Below are 5,981 nucleotides of genomic sequence, written 5' to 3'. Positions count from 1 at the left end.
ATGCTCTTTATTTTGTGTGGGAAATTGAATTATATTAAAGAAAAATGAGTTGAAGTAAGGATGCTATTATTATCCTGATTGAAAAATATGAGGAGTATCCTTGTTTGTACAAAGTTAAAAGTCATTTGTATCATAATAACCATATGCGAAAAAGGGTTTTAGAAGAAATAGCAACTGAAATATATGTTTTTAGTTTCGGAGCCATAATTGCGCTCTTCTCCAGTGATTTGTTTGCTACGTCACAAGATGCTTATCAAAATGCTACCGTGTAAAAAGAACCATATACTTTTGATGCCATGGAATAGTATACGAGATCTTTGGTAGCACGTCTGCTAGGAGAAATGCTTCCGTCTAAAACTAGCCTTAGAGGAAATCACCATGAGCAGCAGCGAATTTCCATCGACCTTGTGACCTTCTTTCAGTTTTCATTTTCAATACATTCAATGAATTCTATATAGTATAATGTACAGTCCGCAGCAAAAAACCTGCAACATGAGCCTATAAGTTTATTGTGAATTTATGCCTATCAGTGCAAGGAATCAAAATAATGTATAAGTGCCACGAATCATGCCAGGAGAAACTTCGGCGTTCTCCCCTGCACACTTATTTTGGAGCAAAAGACTTCGTCGTTTCACAATAAACTTACATGCTCATGTTGCAGGTTTTTCGCTGCGGGCTGTACATCTATGGTATGTGTTACATACAAAAGAATTTAATTTCATTTTAAATATTTAACTCAGCACTATCCTTATTACATGCTTGGTTAACATACCGTATAATTTATCCCCCATACTTATTAATAGTGTGCTTTGAAACTAATAATAAAAAGTGAACTAAGTAATGTTGAATGGTTTGCCTTTTGTTAAGACGAAAAATATAGATACGATAAGGATTTCATGATGCATTAATATTCAAGCATGCACTCGATTTCGACCGTTTCTGAAGCAAATAGGCGGATCGATTTCTGGTATACTATGCAGGAAAAGCGTTTCCTAACTTCATATTCACGAGGAACTCTCTAAGTATGCATGTACGAGGAGAGGCTGGAAAGTTCATGAAATCATCAAAAAGAAATTTACCTGGAAGAACCATTTTAATACACTTTTCAACGTATTCCCCTCGAAGCTCAATACACTTTTCACAACGATGTTGCAACATTTGTAACCCTTGCAAATAGAAGGTCTTGTCCTGCTGTGCAAACCAACCCTCCACCTCCACAATGAGTGCCTCATCGGATGGAAATTGTTTGCCTTTGAGATATTTGTTGACATGTGGGAAGAGGTGATAGTCGGAGGGGACAGATCAGGTGAGTAGAGTGGGTGAAGTACACAGGTGAAGCCCAGATCCACCAGCAATTCCATGGTTTGATGAGCCTTGTGGGAGGGTGCATTGTCCTGGAGAAACTGTATACCACTGCTCACTTTTCCCCGACGTATTTTCTTCAGAGCTTCCTTCAGCTCAATCAAATAGTTGGAATAAACCCCAGCATTCATGGTTTCACCCTTTTTAAAGATATTTGATAAGGATAACACCATCCTTATCCCAAAACACCGAGGCAAGCACTTTCCCAGCTGATCTGTGGCTTCAAAACTTCTTCGGTCGAGGAGATCCACTGTGGCGCCACTCCATGGATTGCTGCTTAGTCTCTGGATCATAGTAGTGCAGCCATGTTTCATCTTTTGTCACCAGACTGCGCAAGAACTCACCAGGATTTTTGAAACTTTTTGCAAAATTTCCTGTGACATCTGCACCCGTTCTCTTCTGGTCAGTATTCATACATTTTGGGATCCGTTTGGCACTGACCTTCCGCATGTCCAAATATTCTGCTATTATGACATCCACACGCTCACGCTATATCGCTACACACGCAGCAATGTTTCTGATCTATATGCACCTATCTTACATGATCATGTTATGCACTTCGTTGATATTTTCGATGGTCACTGCAATTGAAGACCTGCCTGAGCGAGGTTCATCTTCAGTCTCACGATGACCAGTCTTAGAACGCCTCACCTACTTCGGTACTGTTGTGTAATGAGATTGTGTAGTTTATTGAAAAAAGAAAAAAGAAAAAGAAAGAATGTTTCGTCCCTCTCTATTTTTACTTATTTGCACTTCTGTTTTTTTTTTGTTTTTTTTTGTTTTTTTTTGTTTATTTTTAATAATTTGGTAACTATTTTTTGAGTTGAAAAGAGGAAACGAATTTTAAGGTAGCATAGTGTGCCAGAGTGTTAAAACTGTATTTTATATTAACTACTTTTACTTTTTTTTCAATAAACTGCACAATATCATTATAGTTGTATATCCAGGAGCGTGTTCCCACAAAGTATCCTGCAAAGTTTTATGAATTTCCATAGAGGATTTGCCTTCCAACACAAAAAACTTGATGACACTGAGAAGCTGATTCTTCTGGAATTTCCTTAGATCCTCCGCCATGTCTTCTTACAGAACCTGTAACAAAGGAAATAACAATGATAAAATGATCATATACGGGATGAGAGGTTCACAATATATGACCATTCTAATGATTACAATGATATTTTTCAATTTTTATTTCTTCTTGGTGATTTCATGAATTTTCCAACCCCCCTCGTAATTTCGAAAGTCTAGCAGAAATCGAATTTGCTGACTCTCTGTCGAGTGCTCTCCGTCTGAAACATACCAGTGATGTGCCGTAAACTATAATTTTACGTCTACGCGATTGTCTACTGTAATCTATACGTAATCTACATTACACCTTTTCCCGTGTAGACTATGTAGACAACCACTATCAAATGTATGGAACAATTTCGTTGCTCGTTTGTTCATATTTCCTCATTCAGTTGTTTTACTTCGGTTCAGCGAAAGATTAGGGAAGCGACTAACATATAAAAAGTAGAGGGAATTATCTAATCTGTATGTTTACTCTGCTCTGCACATACCACTTCCTTAGATTTTCCACTTTTATAATGAAATTTACAAAACTAATTCTCACCTGTGGGCTTTCAGTCTTGAAGCTGTTGTATTTGCCAATTTTTTCTTGCATATTTTACAAAATGCATAATATTTTAAATTTTCCTTCATCAAGACGAAACTAAGTATTCGAAAGTTAGTATTCGCTGGTCTAGGCATTTTATTTTGTACGCAATTTCGCAAGGTAACGACAAAATAAAGCTCCTTTATTGTCCACGATGCCATATTAAATTACGTGTTGTTGACATATTCTACATAGTCTAAGTTGTTTACATTGTCTACGCATAGTTGACACGTAAACGTAAACTATCGTTTTTTACGCGTAGACGCACATCTCTGAAACATACCCTAGCACTTGACAATTGACACTTCTCTATTTAATGCTACTTTGTAATTATTTATTTGAATTAGAAATGTAACACTTTCATAATTCTCTGTGGTTTGTAACGTTTAGTTTCCAGAAACATTTCAAAGAGAAATCAGTTCAAGATGGTTCACTAAATGGCTGCAAATAGCTATAAAAATAGGTTACGTAACCTCACTTCAAATGCCACTATTATCCGAAATGGTAGCGTATTAAGAAAGCATTTCCTTCATATTAATTTGTATCAGAGTATCTAAGCCAACGTTGCTTGGAAAAAGAACTGCGGAGCTTTTCTCATGTGTATGTGAGTGTATAACAAGAGAAAATCAGTCCCGTAGCGATTTGCGTAAAGGCCAAGTTTTTATTGTATCATTTGCGTTGTTTTGTGAACCGCAAATTGTGTGATCATTGCTACGGAATGAAGTCCCCAGATAGTTTGAACGATGCAAAACTGATGAACGAGGAACTGTTCTTGAATTGTTTCAGCACGGGAAAAATGTTGCACCATAACGTTGCACCATAACAGAGGCTGTTCTTGAAGGAAGTTACATCGATAAAAGATAACACTTTATCGATATAGTTTACAAAATGTTACATTCACAGAAGTATGAAAGTTCAGCTTCACTTACGGTAGCAAACATTAATGGTCTAAAAAATAAAAATCAGTCGAAACACCCCAGCCACTATTTGTTCATTGTTGTGCATATTTTGCATATTATTATTATTAGTAGTAAAGGTGGTATTGTAGAACCCCATTTCGTTTTTGGCATGTAAAATTTTATAGAGTAAATAAAATACACCCAAATTTTGTACAGACAATCCATATTATGTTTGCCAGTGCAACACACCATCAAGTTTAGATAACAGGCTATGCATAAATAGATAAAAAAAATCACATTTTGCAGAACACTCCAAATTTGATCTTTTCAAAAGTGAGGTAGTAATGTGGAACCCCAATATCAGTATACGTACAAGAATTAAAAATTTTACCAAATGAAATGCAGGCTGGTATTCACACTCCTTTATTAAGGTATCTAGGTCTACATTCCTCATAATAGGTCTACAAAAGGAATTCACGCTATTGTCGACTAAGAAGGAAAAGCTCTCTACGGTCTATTTACTGACAAAAGTCACATATGTATATGTCCTTTTCACATCCTGAACAACCAACATGGCACCACAATTCACAACTCTCACATTGAATCCACAACTCGCCTCTGGTGTCTTCAGAAAAGGACTGTCTGCAAAATATACACGTTGCACCGCCAGTGTCGGAACAAATCTCTCCAAAGCTTATTCCCCAGAATTAATTGATTCGTCTTCAGACGCAGATGCAACTTAAATTATCAATTTTCCTCTATATTTAGTTTCTGTCCTTTGTTCTGCAGATATTTCATTATTCTGTAATTTGAGACGATTCTTCAACAGCTTTCCACAGTTTCCCTTAGCTTTGTGCAATGTCCTATCCAATGTTAACTTGTAAGGTGAAGCTGTAAGAACTCATGCTCTGGATGCCTTCCGTCCTATATTAGAACGCTTTCTCGTAAACTCAGGTATTGGGCTGATTTCTTGCGGAGACACGAAAACACTCGTGGAGGAACTGGATTCCTGTTCATCGTTTGAATGTAGCGCTAATTCTTTGTTACATTGTATTGGTGATTCGAAATGTCTCAATTAATACAATTTTTTCTTACAAAAAAATAGAAATTTTCTGATAACGTGACAAATTTCAATACTGGTGAAGTGAAATATCTCACCTCATATAACTTCTATTGATAACATCAAACATATTGACTCATAAGATAAAAATATTGCTAAAAGCATCTGAATTTATACAAATTTTACTCGTGATCTCTCTAAATTAGCAAACACCGAAACCGAAACTATTTATATAGGATTATTCAAAAATCGCGCTGGTTTTGTTACATCAAAGTATGAATTTTAGTTTTTCAAACTACACTAACAAAATTCATAAACATGTTCATCAAACATTCCGATTTCAGGTATGATGAATGACATCGGGCATATGCCCTCCTCTACTGCGCTGGCATCAATAACTCTGTTCGTAAAATTCACTATGACGACGCCCAGGATTTTTAGTGTTCACTGTTGAATCCGTTTCAATGAACTTTTTCATAAGTCTGCTCAGCGATCTGTTGATTCATTCGGTGCCTTACCGCGCGAAGTCATCTGACAGTTGCTGCATAACTTTCTCCGTTCTGATAAAAAGTTCACAATTAGCAAACGTTGCGCTATAGTAAATTGCTTCATGGCTAGACACAGACTGAAGAAATGCGAGAAATTCAGACTAAGGCGACAATCGGAATGTTTGTGGGAAGAGCAACAATACAAAACAATGTCGGCAATCAGTCGGCCATATTTGCCAGATGATCCAAAACCAGCGCGCTTTTTGAATAACCCTATATTTTCAACTTATGTTGTACTGATAAATAATAGATGACAATTTCAACATTTGTAAGTAGTGTGTTGGTTTCAGAAGTATTTTTTCACGTCACTCGATTTTTCACGAAAATTTTATGTAAAGATGTTAAATTATGAAACTATACACCTTAGTTTCTCTAAAAAATTTCTAAATTTAGTTAATAATCTCGAAACTAATAATTAATTCAAATGAATATTATCTTTTCAGGTGCAATACCCATAC

This window comes from Thermobia domestica, chromosome 14 (genome assembly GCF_964235325.1).
Source record: "Thermobia domestica chromosome 14, izTheDome1.hap1.1, whole genome shotgun sequence".
NCBI lineage: Eukaryota > Metazoa > Arthropoda > Insecta > Zygentoma > Lepismatidae > Thermobia > Thermobia domestica.
The sequence above is the reverse complement of the archived record's forward strand: the minus strand, read 5'-3'. Positions refer to the sequence as shown.